The sequence below is a fragment of the Suricata suricatta genome, chromosome 9 (assembly GCF_006229205.1).
Source record: "Suricata suricatta isolate VVHF042 chromosome 9, meerkat_22Aug2017_6uvM2_HiC, whole genome shotgun sequence".
NCBI lineage: Eukaryota > Metazoa > Chordata > Mammalia > Carnivora > Herpestidae > Suricata > Suricata suricatta.
Window position 1 is genome coordinate 22016513 of NC_043708.1, and position 22034 is coordinate 22038546.

The 22034-nt window shown below is 37.4% G+C and overlaps 1 protein-coding gene across 10 annotated transcripts in view; it reads right to left on the reverse strand.

The window, feature by feature from the left end:
* Nucleotides 1–22034, reverse strand: part of NRXN3 (neurexin 3) — a 1559665-nt gene that overhangs the window by 306230 nt on the left and 1231401 nt on the right. The window lies entirely within an intron of this gene.

Here is a 22034-nt window from a genome sequence, read left to right on the forward strand (position 1 = left end):
ATAATTTTTTTTGGTTCAGTCATGAGTATGATCTTTCATTCCTTTATCATCAATCAACATTTTTGGTCCAGAACTGTTTTTAGGTACTGGGGGAAAATTAATCATGAAAATGTAAAATGGAGCTTTCATGCTTCAATGTATTTACCCCCTATCTCGAGAAATAAGGCTCACTCAGAAAGTTTTCTACTTTGACTTCTGGTTTTTAGTATAAGACTGACTCACTGGAGGCAGATTATGTGGTGCAGAAGAGAAGTCCTTGTGCTTTACTGCTTCTCTTAGAAATTTAAAGGAAAAGACAACCAAAATGAGGTTGACTCCTTGTCCGTGATCCCACCTGCCACCTCCCTCTTCAATTGTAAACTCAAAAGAGAGTCCACTGCCAAGTTCTACTGGAAATATCATTTCCTGTTATCCTTCTTAGATCTTTGCCTTTGTTTGCTAAGAGCCTTAGGCAACACAGGCAAGACTCAAACTCTCATCTTCAGGACAGTTTTGTCAAGGACAAATAATTTAGATGTGCTTCTAGCCAGTGCAGGCTTCCATCCAGTCTTAGCATTAGCAATGCCGGTAGATACAGAAGAAGCTCCCATAGCAACCAGTACCCTTAAAACTTGAAGGAACGTTTGGCTCTTAACCTATTCCAGTATAAAATCGATTTCTATTACTTGGAAATCTACCCAGTCCCTCTTCGGCCCTAAAATCCCAACGCTTTTCCTTTACCCTTCATTACCTAAGTCAAGTTAAAAGGATTTACCAAATGCTAGGGCTTTGAATTCTGATAGTTCTATAACCTCTCTCTCTCTCTCTCTCTCTCTCTCTCTGTCTCTCTCTTTCTCTCTCTGTCTCTGTCTCTCTCTCTTTCCATTTGGCAACAATAAAGCAATCCTTCAAATGTCAACTGAAAGCAGGGCTGTCCATGTGTAGCATCAGCTGTCAATCACAAACGTCCTGAGAAGTAAATGTCATGTTTTCTTTAATAGAGGTGGAAGGGAAGCATTTTAGTTAAACAGTAATTGGAACAAGGTTTTTTTTTTCCCCCATCACTACATTTTCAGGGAATTGGCTCATTAGACAGCATGGTGGACAAAATCAATTAACATCTTCCAAAACAAAACCTGCCTTATCTATTTTGTATGCAAACATGGCAAGAGTCAAGCTGAGACTCTATTAAAGCTTTGCTCCTTTAGGTAACAGCTCTCAACATGAGAATGAGGAAATTCTTGACTATTAGTCTGCAATATATTTTTATTCTATATTCACTGAGAAGAGGTATATTGAGGAGATTAAAAACCCTGTGCATACCTGAAAATTGCATTAAAGAGGGGCGCCTGGGTAGCTCAGCTGGTTAAGCATCTGACTTCTGCTCAGGTCATGATCTCACGGTTCATGGGTTTGAGCCCCACGTCGGGCTCTGTGCTGACAGCTAGCTCAGAGCCTGGAACCCAACCCGTCTTCAGACTCTGTGTGTCTCCCTCTTTCTCTCCTGCTCATGTGCTCGCGCTCTCTCTCTCTCTCTCTCTCATACACAAATAAATCAAACATTAAAAAAAATTAAAAAGAAAAAGAAAATTGCATTAAAGAAATGGAAGACATCAGAAAAAAAATATTAATTGCAGAGTTTAACTACTGTGGGTCTAACAAGTTCTCACACTGTGAACATGATTTTGTTTCCATCCCCTGTCTCCAATGGAAATCCTACAGTCCAGTTTCCTTTAGAAGTGGCCAATAATGCTATTCAGCTAGAAAGGAAAGCAAGCAAGCAACAGGAAAGAACCAAGACTCCAGCTGGTTTTCTAGTGGTCACTATTTCCATGACACAATGTAAATTTGCCTATAAAGACAACATGTTTTGAATATAGAGACTGAGGATAAAAGAGCAACAAGTGGAATTTGACAAGATAGTTTTAAAATGATCTTTGATAAAGAAAAGTGCTCTAGCTGAAGCTCGCTAACTCTGGCAGCTTTAACATGGGTGAAGTATGGTTGATCTCCAAAACTAGCTGGAAACTAGTGAGATAGCAGAGAGTTCCCAAAAGAGCATCCGGGAAAGAAAATGTTTCAGAACTATAGTGAATATCAACTAGATTTGTGAAGATTTTCACGTGATACCCTTAAAAGAAAAAGAGTTCACAGATTACAGAGGTGTAGAAATATGTACCCAAGAACTATAATGCGTTTTTCCCTTTTTCAGACGAGCCGGTATCTTTTTATCTTTAAAAATCATGACTAAGATATCCTTAATTCTTGCTATTTACTGCTACATAGGAAGGTAGTTAGAAATATAGTTGTACTACTAAAGAAACTATATTACTACTGTATAGATATATTCACTTTCCTGTACAAAAGTCACCAGACTGCTAGTGAGGTTGGCAGGAGTGATGAGGGAAGCTACAATTAGACTGGTTTGTGAAAGATGAGATTTCTGAGTCTACACTATAAGAACACAGGTTAGAATCGACAAGCTGCAAGGAAGGCAAAGCTCACAGACTCCTCTATATCCCTCCCTTAAACTAAGCAATTCTAACCATAAGTGTTTCTCTTGCCTCATACCACTCAGTGGCTTTCCTCTGACCTCCTATAAGAAGTCTAGATCCTTGGTGTAGTAAATCTTTCAGGATCTATCTTCTCCTACCTATCCAGGGTCAACTTGGACAGATCTACCACTTTCCTACTATGTTGTGCTTATGTACAATCTTCCATAAAACCTTCATATTCTTTTTCATCTTCATGAAAAAGAACCATGCCTGGAACCATGTACTCTGTCTATATTTTCCTGACAACCATCTATTAAAAATTAAACACATTGCCTCTTCAAGCTAGGCTTCTCTGGCTTACTAGGACTGTACTAGTCAGTTTTCAGAAATATCTTCAATACGATTCCCACATTTTATACCCAGTCAAACTATGCTTAAGTATAAAGTCTACATACAAATGTACTTAACATACAGGAACACTGGGGATATTGAGGAAACTGCAAGGAAACAAATTTAGCCAATAAAACATGATTGGGGAAACTATGACAAACAGAGGAGGTAAGCACAGACTAGAGTCTATGAAGAACTATATCTAATATAATGGGGACATGTGACAGACCAGAATGAGAGTCACATATGCCCTGACAATTCAGACAAAAAAATATTACAAAAAATATTTGAGAGAAGGAAAAAGGTAGGAAGTAGAGCAAATTCTCTGATTGACAGGAGTCAGAAGATAACATATAAAGGCTTCATCTCAATTAACGGAAATAAATGCACATTTTTTCTGTATTAACACTAAGAATGACTATGATTCACTGCTCATAGTAGAGAGCTAATGCATATTCATTAAAGCAATGTTTCCTAATACTTTTCAAATGATAGCTCTAAGAGGAAATTATATATTTGCAGGGACTGAGGGGAGCAGACAAGACTATTAATGGCCAGAGGCTTGTCCAACTGTGCTATGAGTTGTATACTGGATGAGAAGCTGTAGTTTAAACATATAGAACACTAACAATATTATATAATGCTGTAGTTATAAAACTGATCATTTGGGGGAAAATACAAAATATTTATTTATTTATTTATTTATTTATTTATTTATTTATATTTGCTTATTTATTATTAAGTAGGCTCCATGCCCAATGTGGGGCTTGAACTCATGACCTCAAGATCAAGAGTCAGATGCTCTACCAACTGAGTCAGTTAGGTGCATGCAAACTCTTTTAAATAGCAATCAGACACACACACACACACACACACACACACACACACACACACACCAGAGCACATAGTTAAACAGCATGCAGGCAGACAAAAGTTGAAGAAAAAGAGAAAATACATGAGAAAACAACATGAAAGGACCTGGACCAAATATATCTGTCACATTATTAGATATATTATGACTTAATTAACCTATTAAAAGATGAAGACTTTCACATTAAATCACAAAACAGAACTAACTCTATTCTGAAAGTGAGAGACTTTTAAAAAATAAGTTATTTAGAAAGATTGAAGATAAAAGGATAGAACAAGGTATGTCAGGAGAAGGAAAACAAAATTCTGTGACAGGAATCCTAAAATCAGAAAAAGTGGGATTCAGATTTAAAATACCCATTAATTGAGGCACCTGGGTGCTTTAGTCAGTTAAGCATCTGGCTTCAGCTCAGGTCATGATCTCATGGTTCATGGGTTTGAGCCCCGCATTGGGTTCTCTGCTGACAGCTAGCTCAGAGCCTGGAGTCTGCTTCAGATTCTGTATCTCCCTCTCTCTCTGGCCATCCCCCGCTCGCACTGTCTCTCTCTGTCTCTCAAAAATAAATAAAAAACATTAAAAAATTAAGATACTCATTAGCTGAAAAATACAGTATGTTTCAAAAATGTTAAAAGCTGCAGTTCACAATAAAAACATCAGAATTATAAACATTTGTGAACCAAACAACATAATAATATAATATTCTAAAAATTCAAAAGTTAGTAGGAAAAATACCCTGCAAACCACCAGCAGTAGGGCACTTTTAGCTACCGTGCATATTCAATGACAGAGGAAGTATTAAAAATGATATAATTCACAGAAGTAATATAATTAATAAGGTATGTCAGTTCATTTCAACCTTTATGCATTAAAAATACAGACTATACTTTCTTTTCAAGAATCCACATAACAACCACAAATGTAACCATATATTGTCCAAAAAGGAAACTGCAACTTCTCCTTTCCAAAAAAGAAGCATAGTCCACATTTTCTAATCACATGGTAGTAACTAGGTATTAACAACAAAATCAGAAAAATAAGCCAATTCCAACTGGGAATCTTGATATACTCTCTTAACTCCAGTGTTAAATGAAATACAAACCAAATTTACAAGTTGCCTAGAAAAACAAGACTATGAAAGCACTACATATCATAACAATGGGAAATAGGAAAAGCAGTGCTTAGAGAAAATGTATAGTCATAAATATTTATATCAAGAGGCAGAAATAATAAAACTAAAACAACTAAATATTTGACATCATTAAATTTTTTTTAATCCTTTATTTAGTTTTTTTGAAAGACAGAGAGAGACAGAGCATGAGCAGGGGAGGGGCAGAGAGAGAGGGACACACAGAATCGGAAGCAGGATCCAGGCTCTGAGCTGTCAGCACAGAGCCTGATGCGGGGCTCAAACCCGCATGAACTGTGAGGTCATGACCTGAGCCAAAGTTGGACGCTCAACCTACTGAGCCACCCAGATGCCCCAACACTATTTTTTTTAAACAACAAAATATATTTAAGAAAACCATAAAGGAATAATTTACAATGGTAAAGGGTGTACTGACTAAGTTAGGATATACATAAGTGGTAGAATCAATATATCTAAAAGTTTGTTTTGGAAAACAATTAGGGATAATATATTAGATTATCATATCATTAAAAAAGAGAAAACTATAGGTAACTACAGTTAGAAATGATAAGTAGGAAGTAAACATTGAGTAGGAGAATATAGCCTTAACTCTGTACAAATACATTTGAAAAGAGAAGTAGAGAGAATATTCTAGGAAGAAGTAATTGACTAAAACAAGTTGTAAAAAGAGACAAAATAAAAACATCCATTTTCATAGATCAGATAAAAAGTTTGATTTGAGCCCCATCCAGAAAGAGAAAGAATTACACCCAAAAATTTCATAGAAAAATCATTCCATGCCTTTAAAAGATAGAGGATTCCAATACTAAATAAATTGTAAAAGAGAGTATAAAAAGAACAAACAATAATAGTTAGCAAGAAGAATCCAGCCCCACATTATAAATAAAACTCAAGACTAATGGGATTTCATTTGAGAATTCAAAAACTAGACCATTAAATGTTAGGAAACCATAGGTTTATATTTCTAAAAGTTGGCCTCATGATGGTTGGAGAAACACCAGAATCACTCTTTCTAAGGTCAGGAACAAAGTTAAGGAAATTGCAGTTCCATTATTATCCTAATGTATCAGATTATCAGCCAAGGCATTTAAATTAGAGATACTAGATATATAAAAACTAGAAAGAAAGCAATTAAATTATCTGCAGATGATAAGATTGAATACACGGAGTTCTCAAGGAACAACTGGAAAACTATTATCAACAAAATTCTGTAAGGTGGCAGAGAACAAAATTAGTGTGCCTTAATCCATGGCCTTCATATGTACAAACAGCTCATTAGAAGAGGCAATGAGAGAAAAGACTCATTTATAATAATGTTTAAAGAAGAAAAAAAACTTTTAGGAATGAAGCTAACAACAAAATGTGAGATTTACATAAAGGGCATAAACTAAAATTTAAGCAAAATAAATTACATATCGTGTCCTTGAACAGAAAGACTAATAAAGGCCATAAAATTATAATTCTCTTTAATTTATAAACTAACCTTATCTCAATATAAAACATACATGTTCTTGTTTTATATGTTTTATATGACATATATACATATGTATGCATATATACACATAGCTACACACACCATACCTTCTGTTAAACTGAAGAAACCGATTCTACAGTTTATATATTTAAAAAAATGGGAAAAGTCAAAAAACTCTGAAAGGTAGAATAGTAAGAAAGAACTAGCCCTCCTTGATTTTGAAATTTATTACATAGATTCCACAATTTAAAAATGCACATGGACAGACAGACCAACATAGCAGAATAAAAGTCTGGAAACAGACCCCCAGCATTTGAGAACTCAGAATGTCGTAAGAAGTGGTATAAGTGAGAAATGATGGCCTATATAAACATTCTCATGGGGTAACTGGGAAGCCATGGGGAAAAATACATAAATTTGGATTAACATTTCATACCCTACACAGGGATAAATACCACATACCTTAAAAAATATTATAGAAACATTGAAAACAAATTAGTGCCAAAAGAAAATATGAGAATTACTTTAAACCTTAGAATATAAAAAGTCTCTTTTCTAAGTCTCAAACTATAGACACTATAAGCAACAAACTTGATAATCCCACTTGATGAAAACCAAAAACTCAAGGCTATAAGCAAAATCAAAACACAAACAAAACCTGGGGGAGAGAGGGGAGGCTGGCAGCCCACAATACAGAGATTAGTCTTTCTAGTAGAAGTCAATCAAAAAATAAAACCAGCAAAGCAAATACAAAAGTGGACAAACATATATCAATGCACAATTCATGGCAAAGATTTGAAATTGACTCAAACATTTATAAAGGCATACAACCTCACCAAAAATAAGAGAAGGAAAATGACACTGCATTGAAATGACACTTTTCACATACCATCTTGGTAAACTTCTAACCGTTTGACAACACATTCTGTTAGTAAGATATGCGAAAACAAGCTAAGGGGTTGTACGTTGCTTATCAAGGGCATTTTGGCGTTATCAATTGGAGTTACAAATGCATATACTCCCTAACCTAATAATTCCCCTTTTGAGAATGTATTCTCTGGATACACCTAAATATGCATAAAAACAAGGCACAAAAAAGACTAACTGCCGTATTATTTGTAATAGCAAACAACAGAGGAATGGTTAAATAAATATGGTATGTTTATACAATGAACTATAACATAGCTATAAAATAGGAAAGAATGAGGAAGTTTTCAATGTACTGATATAAAAAGACACCTGAGATGTATTAACTGAGAAAAACAATATTCAGTTCTATACACAGTATGCTATTTGTTTAAAAAGGACCTGATGAGAGTAGAGGTTTGTATTTGTTTGTATATGTACAAGAAAATTCTGGAAGCAAGAAAAGCAATAACTGGTTGGTTTCTTGAGCTGAAGATAGAAATAGGAAGAAGCATTAACTGCCTATTTTTTGTTTTGGCTTTGGGAACTATGTTATTATGTATTCAAAAATTTTACCAACAAATTTAAGAAACAAACGACAGAGAATTATATGAATGCATCATTCCCCAAGATGCAAACACATCTGTCCATCCAGTCTCTCACACCTTGCTGCTCTCTGAACACTCCTGTTAGCTGAGCAGACGGTGCCAGTTGGACTTTTAAAAATATATTTACAAACTCTTGTGTGACTAGAGAGTACCTGCCCACTATCTCCTTTCAATCTGCCCAGGGCAGGGATTGAGGTCACTTGGAGAGCAGGGAGCATTCACTCTACTACAAACTGGGGGCCCTCTGACCCCAGAGATTATTGCCATTGCCATTATTGCCAACCTTCAGTAGAAGGAGTGCTAAGGACTTAAGTGATCTGCAAAGACCTGAGTTTTGTAGTGCCCTCGAGGAAGAGAGCCAGAGGCCTGGCTCACTGGAGTTCTAAAGTGTTCTGTAAATTCAGATAATTTCTCTAGGGACAGTTTGGCTTGAAAGGTCATAGTCTACAAGGCACTTTCCTTGTTAGTCCACCTTTTACTCTTAGCCGGACATCCCTTTGCATAAATGTGTTTGGAGTTAGTCTCCCTAAGTTTAAACACACAAATCCTCCAGAAGGGAAGGAAGAAGCCTCTTTAGAGAACATATGTACTTTATGCCAGGCTGAACAATGCTGACTGCACTCTGCTGTGGTTTTCCTGGTGAATCAATGCAGAATTGCTCACGTATCTGTCAAAGTGTCATTGCCCATTAATGGGAAAAGAGCCCTTGTTTTTCATACTTGGAACACCTCAAGGTACTCTGTAAGGGAAAAAGATTCGTTTCATATAGGAGTTTAATTCTTTAAAGTACAACAAAAAAGCCCAAAGAAGAGGAAGAGAAAAAGGAAGATGTAGGAGGAGAAGAGAGAGATGAAGACAATGGATAGGAAGAGGAGGAGGAGGAGGGAAACAGTATGGATAGTAAGCACATATCAGAAACTAGCCTTTATTACTGGGGACTATGTAGGTACCTTGATGTGCCATCTTCCTTAAATGAAAGCCCTGTTGCCCCACTTCCTGGGAATGTGGTCAGCAGATGGCTTGCAGCCATCTGCCTCTTCAAGGTCAGCCTCAGTTTCAGTGGCCCTTCTTGCCCAAGATCACTGTCCCCTTTCCTGGAACAGTCCATATACAGGGACTGATCATTGCAGGAGCCCCAGAACCTGGCCTTCTCAGCCCAACTCAGGAGAACTCCCAAAGGCTATTCTAAAATGTTTTAAATGTTTTTTTTATTTATTTTTGATACAGAGAGAGACAGAGCATGAGAGGGGGAGGGGCAGAGAGAGAAGGAGACACAGAACCGGAAGCAGGCTCCAGGCTCTGAGCTAGCTGCCAGCACAAAGCCTGACGCGGGGCTCGAACCCACAAACACGAGATCTGACCTGAGCCAACGTCAGAGGCTTAAACGACTGAGCCACCCAGGCGCCCCTCCCAAAGGCTATTCTAGCTCCAGAGCTCCTTGTGAGGTTGGCTGAGGCTGCCCTTGTGCTTGGAGAAGCCTCACTTTCCCCCTCTGCCCCATCTCGCTGCCTTCTTCTCCCGCATGGGTTCATCTCTGAACACTCCTTAATAAGCATCTTGCACACTAAGCTCAGTCTAAGAGCCTGTTGCTCCAGGAACCCACACCACACCGTATGGGAGCACAATAGGAGCTGGGTGTTTTCATCTCCCTCGGTCCTAGAGTGCTCTGTCCCATGCATTATCATCTCTCTTTCTTTGTAAATGAGGAAACAAGGCTGAGGAGTTAAATAATTTTCACTCAGGCCCATAATGAGTCCGCTGCAGAACTAAGATCTAAACCTACAAATATGAAAATATGAAAAGCACCTATTCTTTGCATTCCAGCACCCCACCCCCTATGGAAGCCAGTGAGATACAAGGCATCATTCCAAACTTTCTGAGGAGAGAGTCATTTCACTGCAAAACAAGACCTGTCTTCTGTTTTGAGCAGAACCCACATTATCTGAAAATTCTGTTAGGCTGAGTCTCTTGCAACTACCCGGTAAGATAATTATAAGCCATTGTTCTTTCTAGCTTCAGCACCCAAGGTAAAACCATTCAACTTGAAAGCAGTGATATAGGTGGAAATTCCTATTTTTTTTTTTACTTGGGACAAAAATGCAATATCAACAGAGTTTCCAACATAGATTCTCTTTGTACATAGGAAATAAGTTTAGGTTTCAAGGGTTCTTATCACCAAAGAAAGTGATGGAGATGTTCTAGGTATTCATTTTTCTAAAAGACAACGGCCTTAGCTCACAATCAGAAAATAATGGGAGGAGTGAGGCAGAGAGCGATGATGTTATTTCTGCAGTCCTAAACTGAGCAAAGCAATGAGCAGAAATCATTTGACTTTCAGTGGAATTAACTGATAGGACAGTGAAGTTCTAGGACCTTTTATTTTTTTATTTTTTATTTATTTTTGAGAGACAGAGAGAGACAGTGCAAGCAGGGGAGGGTCAGAGAGAAAGGAAGACACAGAATCTGAAGCAGGCTCCAGGCTCTGAGCTAGCTGTCAGCACAGAGCCTGACGCGGGGCTCGAACCCACGAACTGTGAGATCATGACCTGAGCCAAGGCCAGACGCTCAACTGACTGAGCCACCCAGGCACCTCTCTAGGACCTTTTAGAGAAAGTCTTAAATTTTAAGCCACTACTGCACCCCAGCATGCTGCCTGCTCCATTTACCCAAGAATGGGACTGAATGGAGTTGTTGGAGAAAGAAGACAAGTATATGAAGATTTGAAGGAGGAATGTTAGAAGGAAAAAAATTAAGAAGAAAAAAAACAATGTATACACACACACACACACACACACACACACACACCTATAGATAATTACATATACATTTTATTCTATCAATCCCTTGTTTAATCTCTCCTGATTTAGTCCTATGAAATAAGTGGTTGTTTAGAACCAGGTTTCATGAGGAAATACACTGTATGTTTGTGTTGCATTTTTAGATCTAATTTGTCTATTTTTCATTTTATGATTATATACAGTACCTTTGAATGTAAATATTAATTTATTGACTGAATATTTTATATTACTATGCAACATTAAATTTAAAATATCCCTAGGTGCTGCCAGCAGGATAGGTGTCTCATAATAAAATGGCTAAACAGGAGGTCAAATTATTTTGCAGAACTTGCACCCATAGTCCTATGATTTGGTGGCAAGAATTGTTATCAGCAGAGCCATTAGTGCCACAGTAACCCCTGTCTTTGCACATTTGCAAATTACAGATTCACATCCTTGCTCTGATTAGCTCCTGAAGTGCTGAACAAGAACTTGTAATTATGCACTGCAGTCCACTCTCCTGACAGACTGACATTACAATTTGTATCCAAGCCCATATAGTACAGAATATAAAAGTACTATTGAATGAAATTAGTTCATTTGGATCCACTTGCATTAATGGGAAATGTCATTTATATTGCAGAACTGGTTTTGTCTTTTATTCACTGCTGCACTCAGCCTCCAGTGCTAAGGACAGATTATTCCCTCAATGTACCAGACTGAACGATTGCTCTCTCTTGGAGCTCATGGCATAGGGTGGTTTAGTGGGTAGTGAAATGTCTTTGGAATCAGAAAAATCTACTGTCCTGTCCTCAAAGCATCGCAGACTCTTTGGTAATACAAGATAGAACTTCTCGCATCTAGATACACGAAACAAACATCTATCACCACAAGAATTGAGAAACACATCAGATTCCAAAGAAAGTATCATTACAATAGATAACTTATAATGGTTTGAACACCTTAGAAAAAATGTAGTATATGAGTTACTAATGATTCATTGACTTTTCTTCTTCACTCCATTCTTAGGGGATTATACTCTGCTTACCCAATGAGTCCAGGCTTCTTTAAATCATTTTACTTTTTTTCTGCATTATTTTGGCATCATTCCATATTAATGATTTATCTGAATACTCTTATATATTATCAATTCTTTTCTTTTGCTAAGACTTTAAGTGTTTCATGATGTTTCATTAGATCATCACAGATTGACATGTCAAAATATATTCCTCCATCATTTTTGGAAAAGTACACAGGTGCCATGCCATACAGAACAGATTATATGCATGGAATTTCTAATAGGTGGGAGCTTCCATTCTAAAGGAGACTGACGTGGCATCAGATGGAGGTGTGGCAGTGGTGACAAAGAATAGAGAATTTGGGACAACTTATTCGAGCACCAGAACAAATGTTAAACATACTGTTCAATATAGTATGCATATTATAGGCTCTGCTGCAGCCCCACTATTGTGAACAAGACTAGTTTGGCCGATTTGCCAATCTTGAAACCAATTACACCATAAACAGCACTGTTTATATCTGGAATAAGTGTCCATTATAAGATTTATAAAGAGACATTTTATTGTTTCTGAACTGAGCCATAAACAGAGATCTGCCACTTAAACTATTATATTCTATTTTAATACTTTTATAAAAATAATGGTAGATAATATTTTATAGAGGGTATTCTATGCCAGACACAGTCCTGTGAGTTTTATATGTATCATCTCATGACAGTCATCTGGGGTACATCATACAATTCTATCTATTTTATAAGGAAACAAGATTGGGCACACTGGAAAGATTGTCCCACGGTAGGACATAATCTCTCCAAGCAGACTCTAAAGCCCATATTCTCATCAACTATTGGTTTGAGTGCTTATAAGTTACAATTGATAAAACTATTACAGAGCACTTTTTTGGGTGCCATTTAAGAATTTATCCTAAAGTAAAAACATTGGAGTAATAATTTTTTTAAGTTATTTGCTCTGAGCTTGGAAAGGTCATCCAGGTGAGGCAAGAATTCTGAAATCAGAGGGAAAGTAGGATTTGGGGCAAGACCTAAATAGAGGTCAATTCATTATTGCTTCATTATTGTATGTTGATAAAGTAGGTTGAACTACTCAATGTGGGCAAGTTTGCAAGGGCTAAGGGAGGTCAATGTTCAGATTGAGAGAGATGAGAGGTACAGTTTGGAATTAATTAATAAAACAGTTACCTAGTGGGAAAGTAACTGAGGCTGATCATTTCAAATCAGCACTACACGTAACAGCAAATCCCCTGCTTTGGTAACCTGAGATGGCTGGTAGTAAGGGAATCACTAGGAGTTACCAAGCTCTGGCACCTTTCAAGCATGCAGAATAGGAAGAAACAACCCAGAGACTCAAGAGGGCCTAGAAACAAATGTCCGTTTTATGTTCTTTCCTCAGTCTCCTGTGTGCACTGGGATGACAGTCAGATCCTCACCTTTGTGGAAGGAATGTTTTTGGGTCTCTGTTTACACCCCCCGGAAGCTGCTTCAGTAATATTTTCCTTGGAGACGTGTTGGGGAGCTAAAGCTTCAATACAAATTTTGCATCACTGTCTGCAGATTTTTTTTCACTTTGCTGTGTTTCAAATGGAATGGATCAGCCTGCCAAGAAAGGTAAAGCTATCGGACCATCCTTTCTGCAAAGAGAATTGGGCTGGACTTTTCTCTTTGCCTCTTTTTGTTCTTTTCTTACTTCTTTCTTTTTTTAAAAAATAATTAAGAATCCTTCCAGAATCTAGAACCAAATACTCTTTGGTTGTTAATATTCTTCTGTGACCAACTCAAGATTGGGCAGATTGGACATTACAATGAGTCTCTTGCTTAACAGCTGGGGTTTCGCTATGGAGCAGAGCATGTGACAGGAACACTGATGAGGCAGAGAGAGGGCTCTCCCTGCTTGAGCTGAGAATTGCTTTTAATTACTCTCAGCCTCCTTTCCTATTCCAGGCAGCCCTGAGACTTAGCTAGGCTGGAACAAGTCTTATTTCCCAAAAGGCCTCGGGGATATATTGGCAGGAAACCATTCAGAGGTGTCCTTCAGAGACCAATAGTAGAATGCCTTAAGCAGAGTCAATGTATCTGTCAGAATTTGGGGTATCTCAAAAATTTAAGTGTCTCTCAATTCTATCCTCTTGGATAGTCACCACTGGTCAAAAAATTGGTTTGGTTTATTTCTCAGTCCTAATATTAGCTGGTGACTTCTGGCCAGGTCTGTGTTCCTTTCTGGTCTTCAGTTTCTTAATTAGTGTGAAGGACACACATGTTTATAACTATCACACAGGAGAGCTGCAGTGTATCAGCAAAGGGGGAGGAGTTCCCTTCTGGTAGTAAACCGTACCTGGCTGTGCTGATTAGTTAGGATGTCCTCTAGCTATGCTTCTCATGATCTCATCACCATCCCTGCTTTCAGCTATACTAGATTCTTAAATATGTATATTTATGCCTTCCTGATACCTCGCCTGACTATCCATTCCAACAGCAGGCATTGTATCTCCACTTGACCATTTGGCCCTTGCCTCAAGTACAACGAATCCTGGCTCTCCTTAACTAGATCCCTTTCCTCAAGACCATTTTGATAGTAGTTTCATTTAACTTTGATTCCCTTAGGGTTAAGCCCCTGAAGACATCTTTGGAAAATGGAAACAAGTTCTGATTTACCCTCACATGTTTTCTATTGACATGTGTTTTTGTTTCATCAGTACAACTGAATCTTCAGCTTCCTGAGGACCGTGTTGTAGGTGCGTGCACCCACTAGGTCTAAGCACTGCATTTTCAACAACAGGGGAAGGCTGGTGAAGAGCTATACCAAACTCTGGGCTTACTTACCATGGATGTCTTCTTTTATTTTTGAGGAGGGTTCTCTGTTTGTTTGTTTGTTTTTTCTAAAACCTTTGGTTCATTGACTGAGTTGCATAGACACTCAGTCTTGCTCTAATTTTGACTTTGGACCATTTCTTCAAGAGAAAAAATTCAGTCGTCTGAAAATCTAATCAATCTAACAATGGCTCTATTGGTTAGACTGAGCTGATAATAAATCTGTACCCTTAAAAATTCTCCTTTGACTAGAATGACAAATAGTGCACTTAATTTAAAAAAAAGGGGGGGGTTATTATTTCATAAAGAATCTGATAGGATTTAGCTCTAAAAAGATATTACCAAATGGCCACAGGGCTATAGTCACTGGAAGTTATAGGATGCTGGAAAATATAAAGTCATTTGAATTAGGTGGTATTTGTCCCATTTAACAGATGAAGAAATTGAACTGTCAAGGAAGAGGTTCAGGAATTTGTTCAAGATCATGCAGTTAATAAGTGGCAGAGCGTAAAACAGAGTCCAAAGTTGGCTGAATCAAAGCCAAGGCACTTAATTACTCCTTAAGACATGCTAATTACAAAGTATTTGTTCACTCTAATACTGTGATAAAAAATACAAAAAGAGCAGTCTCTGAGTCACAAAGTGAATGTGCATGGGTCAAGGCATGTCAACAAAACATCACAAAACCTTGTAAGACACAACGGGGTGGGGTTGATTTTCTATTCTGTAGTTCTTTAGGCAAGTGGGCCCGTCTTGTTCTTTAGAGAATGGAGACTAGGGTGTAAGAGCCACACGAGGAGCAGCTCTTTACCCCCAAACAAATACTTAATTTACAAATCCAGTGATGCAAGGTACTCCTGGGTTGTGTTTTTTGGGCTCCAATTGAGGCAAGGTCAGTTAAGATAACTGAAACATGACAGGGCTTATGCAATTAGATACCACATGGTTTGCCCCCGTAAGCAGATGGAAATCCTGATCCATTTCTTTCCCTCCTTTTCTTCTCCTCTTCCTCTTCCTGGTATATTATTAAACACAGAACAGGTATTTGTGTTCAGAGAAACAGTTTGCTTTCATTTGCAAGACTTTTACAAGGGGAACTATTTCCTAAGTCACTAATGTCTTTTGATTGTTTGTTTTACCTTTTATTTTAAAATAATTTTAGACACATGGGTGTTACAAAATAGTACAGAGAGATTCTGTGTACCTTTTATCAATCTGCCAGTTTTAAGTCATGCCATACAGATAAGAATCACAAGAAACTTAAAGATAGATGGGCTAATCTAGGAATGAATGCCTTGAAAAGGAAAAAAAGGCTGGTTCTTCTGAAGTCTGTTCTATTCTTCTCTCTCTATAGCTCAGTGTCATTTTCACTTCCAGGTTAGCTTTGGTTTTAAAAGTCCAGGACTGTAGGAATGATTATCCTTCTATTTTTAGCTGTTCACAGAGCCAGAAGGTATCTTCAGAATTTGGTTTTCCTTTTTAGGAATGTCACTCTATTAGAGCCCTTATATCTTTCAGTGTGATGCCCTGAACCTTTATATCCATAAGACTATATCATAGACATCCTGAATGAATTTAACCACAGAAAGTCACTATTGGAGTTCCAAAGACTGGGTGAGAGTAGTTGGAAAGTATCTTTTTCCATAGTTGGTATATAAATAAGCAGCCCAGATTCTCTCAGACTTTCTCCTCTCAGTAGATCTTGCTGGTAATGGTAAGTCTGAAAATGGAAGAGTGAATGGTGAACTCTCCAAAGCAAGTTAAACATGTAGACTAAAGTTTTATACCAGAGCCTTCCCTTAGACTTTCCCCCAGAAGACATGTGAAGGAGTATCTTAAAGGATGACTGGAACCAGAAAGGAAAATGTCAAACAAGAAGACTAAGAAGAAAAAAAATTCAATACCACTTGAGTTTGATAGAGAAGTAGAGAAAAGGGGGCCAAAAAAAGACAACAATTCAAAATGACAGCAAGGTTTCAAAATGCCATATAATGAGGGCCTTGGGGTATTACAAGAATGAGATTTGTTTGTAACAGGTCTCATCTTGATCCAGTTCTAAAGATGATCATGTGAATTAAGGTAGATATTTGTGAAGCCTAGCAAATACAGTTCCTGAGTGCTTGTTTTGACAGCATTGTTACTAGCTCTTGGCCAACAAGGAACACTTTTCTCTTGAGATCTTTGATAATTCTTCACAGTTTTGTGTGAAGAATTATGTACAGATAGAGTGGTAATTCACTGGCTAGGGGAAAAAGGCCCCTATTTTTTCAGTCACTTATACCGGTGGACAGGCCCTGATGATTACCAAGGTGGACAGGCTTTCTGGTATTCACTTCCTTGTATAATATTTCCCCTTGAGTATGGACAGAACCTATAATTTGCTTATAATCAATACTGCAAAGGTATTGGGATGTCACTCTTGTGATTACCTTACATTATATAAGACTCTATATTGCTAGGAGTCTATTGCTGGCTTTGAAGAAGCAAATTGTCATGAATACTTTGTTTCTTGAAGAACCAAACCACCACAAGGAAATAAAATCTGCCAATAACCTAGATGAGCTTGGAAGCAGACTCTTCTCTAGTTGAGCCTCCAGATGAGGCAGCCCTGATACTTGAGTACAGCCTTCCAGAGGACAAAGTTAAACTGTGCCCACCCTCCTGACCTATAGAAAGTGTGAGATAATAGACATGAATTGTTTTGAGTCACTAAAATTTGTGGTAATTTGTTACACGGAAATAGAAAATTAGTACACACACAAAGTGCCCAATCTGCCCAGACTTCTATACTACATACTGTGGGGCATAACAAAGTAATATGAAACATCTGCTCAGAGAGCATTTACAACTTTTTAGGAAAAACAAAGTACAAACCAGAAATACTGAAAACTATATCAGGTAATGTATAAAAATATATGAAAAGGTTAGTTCTTCATTATAACTAATTTTTCTTCTTCCTGGGTACATCCTAGACAATATTTCCTAGCATCCAGTGAAATTGTGGGTAGCCATGTGGCTGAGTTTATCTAGTAGAATGTGAATGAAATTAATTGGACTACTTTCAGGTCTAGCTCATAAAATCCTCTCATATGAAAGTATTCATATTCTCTTTCCTTCTAAAACCTGAATTTTGACCTTAAAAGCCCTTGAAAGTCATGCTGAAGATAATAGCATCTTTGTTGGCTAGGTCTCAGAATGACAGTGTAGAGGAGAGCTCCCCCCCCCAACTCATTAACTACTAAAACCAGACTGTACTACATATATGTGTGTGTATATATATATATGTATATATATATATACACACATGAGATAAAACTCTTTTATGTGTGAGCAATAGTTGAGAGGGCCTATTTGTTACAGCAGCAATAGTCTTCCCTATTCTTCACATCTTTCTGTTAATGTAATTTGGTATTTCAAAGTGAATTGAATATTATGAATGCAAACAAATCAAAGTGATGATAATTTTACGTTTTGCTTTTCAAACTACAAAGATACAGATATACCCTACAGGGAAAGAGGGAGAAAAAATAGATTATGTATCCTTTTGTGAGTTCTTGATTTGTAAATCAAATAAACCATCATTTTCACTTGAAATACTTTATATTTCATCATTAAACATCCCAAATGTGTAATGGTTTAAAAAAACTCCATTTTTAGATACAAAATGTTACATGATCTGTGGACATCAAGAAAAGGGCAAAATTAAGGTTGAAAGTTCTAGTGTCCCAAATCCTACCTATAGTAGCTAGAAGGAATAAAGTCATGATTCATGGATTGAATCAATCCTGGTGGACTTCCTGGGAGAGATAAGTTCATAACTTGGTTTAGAATAAACTTACATGATCCAGTAGAAGCAAACTAAGGACCTCATTTGGACTGTGAATGAATGAGCACAGGTCATTGAGAGAATAACAAAAATCTGGCTTGGATGGATGCATTGGATCTCACTGAAGAGTAAGGAGTGCAGAGATGAAAGGGACCAGTTGCCCTAAGTACTTAGAATGTGGGCTTGGTCTTCCTCTAATAGTGAAGCTAATTCAGAATCTCTCCAGAGATTCTTTCAAAGAAGAATAAGACTTTGTTTACCCCTGAAGGTCTCTCAATTTAATGGACTATAGTGGCAGGAAGCTGTTACAGGGATACCCATGGGAATTCCCCATGCCTCACAGACTTCCTGGAACATAGGACAAAATCAGTCATGATGCTGAGAGATGTGATGAATCAATCAATCAATCTACCTGTTCCCTAACACCTGGAACTTCTCAAGAGTCCTGTATTCTCCTTTGCTCTCCTTTTTTCTCCTTCTCATTTAATCTACTAATTAAAAATAATATTGTTTTCTCCTGGGCAATCTTCTCTTCTAGCCTGTTTTCTCTAACTCCATTCCTTTTGTAAATATGAAACTACTATTTCCACTGATACTAGTCTAGTATCATGAGAAAACAGAAGGCAGAACCTCTGATTTTGTTCATGGGCATCTGGGAAGTCATATCAGAGCAGATGACATTTCTATTAGGCTGTAAAGGACTAGTCTAAATTGTCCAGGTGAAGGATTAAGGGAAGGGCATTTCAGGTTAAGGAACAGTAAATGCAGAACAAAAAAGAGTTGAACTATTAGTTGTTCTCTTGGTAAAAAGTCACTGTACATAGAGGTTAGAATGGGTCAAATAATTGAGAGAGTTGGATTTGCTTCAAGAAGCCTGAGAAATCCTATTTATGCTATGTCAATGAGGTTTTGGAATTTGTTTCCTAATGGTGTTGTCAATTATTTCATGGGAAAACAGATCTATCACCTTTGGAAAACTATATACCTAACATGTACATCCAGAAACAAGGTATGTAAAATAGAAGTCAGTTAAGGGGAGAAATTAAACTGGATATAAAAACACAGAAAAAAATCAGAAAGAGATAACTCAGCACCAAATATTGTAGAAGAAATTTATGCACTGTCAAGGGATAACCCAATCACTTAAACTCTAAAGAGCTATGACTACAAATAAGAAAACTTACACAAATGGTCCAGCTACCAGAACCTCCAAATGTCATGTCACTTGTCTGGGCATACTCTTTGATCATTCAAAAGAATAAAAGAAAAAGGAAATAGTTGCATTCAGCTTGATTGACTCATTCTTTTATATCACAAGCCAGTCAGTCTAGTCTGGTGACAGATGAGGCGTGAAGATGTGAGAGTTTGCAGTGAAGGGAGCTGAGTGGGAAAAGGTAAGAACAGCGGTGGCAGTGTACAGAGAAGGTTTGGAAACCAAGATGGTTATCTTAATGGAGTAGGGAAACAAAGAGCTAGTCCTCTTTTGTATCAGAAAATGGAGACCAAAATTAAGTGAAAGGAGGTAGACACACACTCAGCTTTCTTGAGTCTTGACCAACATAGAAGAGGGCTCAGGCCAACTGCAAAGAATACAAAGACAGCCTAGGTTAATGTTGAAAATATATGATTGCAAAAGAGAGACAGGGAGATGGACAACTGCTTCTAGTTTCTCTTGTGTTTTATTATTTAAGGGCAAAGTATATCTTTCTTAGACTTTTAACTACTCTATAACTCTAAAGAAGAGTGTGGAAGTCTCCCTAAATGCAGAATAGGCTTAAGAGAAAGGTCACTTCATACTCTGAGAGGATACCCTCTCTCTCTACCTGTTAGGGAAGTAGATAGAGGCCAGCATACATGATACTACTGCTTATAGAGTGAAGTCATCTTTCCATTTTAGGGGAAAATACTGGATATTTCAGCTTGGCTTTTTGAAGAGGACTTTAAAAAGATAACTTCCCTCCAAATAGCTTCTCTTCCCTCTGTTCTCACTTTCTCTTTTCTTTTCTTTTCTTTCTTTCTTCCTTTCTTTTTTTCTTTTTCTTTCTTTCTTTTTTTTTTTTTTTTTAGCACAGGGTGTTCTCACTTTCTAAGTATCAATTCCTTAAGCTGACCATGCCACACTTGGAAATGATCAATAAGTACCATCCATTAAACACACAAGAATCAAATCCTATAGGGAAAGGCAAAGAAAGACAATGTCCTTGCTTTCACATATCTCTTTTCTCAGAATCCCTAGATATCATATTAGATATATTTTTGAAGACACCATCTATTCCTTTGCCTTTACAACTTTTTAAAAAAAGGATGTATCAGTTTTTTTTTTCCAAACAAACTCTTAATGTAATTTTAAAATACCAACCAGATAAAAACAGAATGAAGGGAAGTCTGAGCCCTACCTTATGACCTGCCTAGACTTTCCCACCTCTACTCCCAATGAACCCAGAGTCTCATTAGAGACTCATATAACACAGGTTTAAGTCACTAATTTAGTCTAATTCTTCCCTCCTTGGAGAGGAGGCTTAGATGAATCAGGCAATGGTGAACTAGAGAGAATATCAGGCTTGGAATCAGGAGATTTAGTCCAAACTGCCCCTCAAATTAACCATTTGACTTTGGCAAGTCCCTTAATGGCCTCTGTTTCTTTATTTTCATAGCTCTGAGTTTGTAAAGGGTGCTCTCCAATGACCTTTTTATCTGTAAAATTTTATGTTTGTTGCTTTTTCTATCCTTAGCTTCTGTCAAAGTGGACTTCACAATGTGAAACATTCAAATTGTTTAGAAGTAAGGTTGGTTGAGCTTAGCTGGTGAGACAGCTTTGTTGACAAATGTCACGAGGTCAATGTATGTTGTCACAGTATTGACAAAGGGGGGATGGATTAGAGCCCTTATTCATTCAGCTTAAGAATAAAACCAGGAAGACATCTTCATCACAGAATATCCCTACAAAGATTTCATTCTCTCAAAGTCCAGGCAATGGACAATGGGAAAATTCAATGTGGGAGATACTCTGACTATTTTAATCTAAGTTTAATCAAAGAAAGACACTTGGGCATTACCCCAATCAAGAAAGCATGAGACATAAAAAACTTACTGAATATTATTAGCACAAGCCTTCTCAGTCTTTACCTGATGATCAAATCTCTTAAACAGCTTGTTATATATATGGATCCCTAGGCCTGTGAAAACATTTGTTTCATAGGTCTGTGGCATATTTTTATCTGCTGCCATTGCTTCTGATTGTCAGGAAAGTATGGGAAATACTGTTACAAATCCCCTATCTTTTACCACTCATGGGGAAAAAAAGCAAGACCAATATAAATCATGTATCAGTTATGCTGCTAATCAAAGCTTTAGTGATTGCCAGCAATCACTGGCAACATGTGCAAGAAAACTGCCAATGGCTTCATCTAAGACATCATAGGAGAAATTTGCTCTGTAAAGGAAGCACACATGTGGTATATATTCAGTTCTAGGACATACGTATTGTTAATATTTCCTCTGCCATTTGACTGCATATAATTGACCTTGCTGGAACCTACCGAGGAGAGAGAATTAGATGCATACCAGAATGACAGGGAAATGGCCCAATTATGCTGAGACTTGATGTTCTCTTAGCAAATCAGATAGAGGCAGCATACTAAGACACAAAGAGAAGTGGAAGGCACTGGGAGAGTGTTGTTAGATGAGGGAGATGAAAGGTCAGCAATTATTCTAATC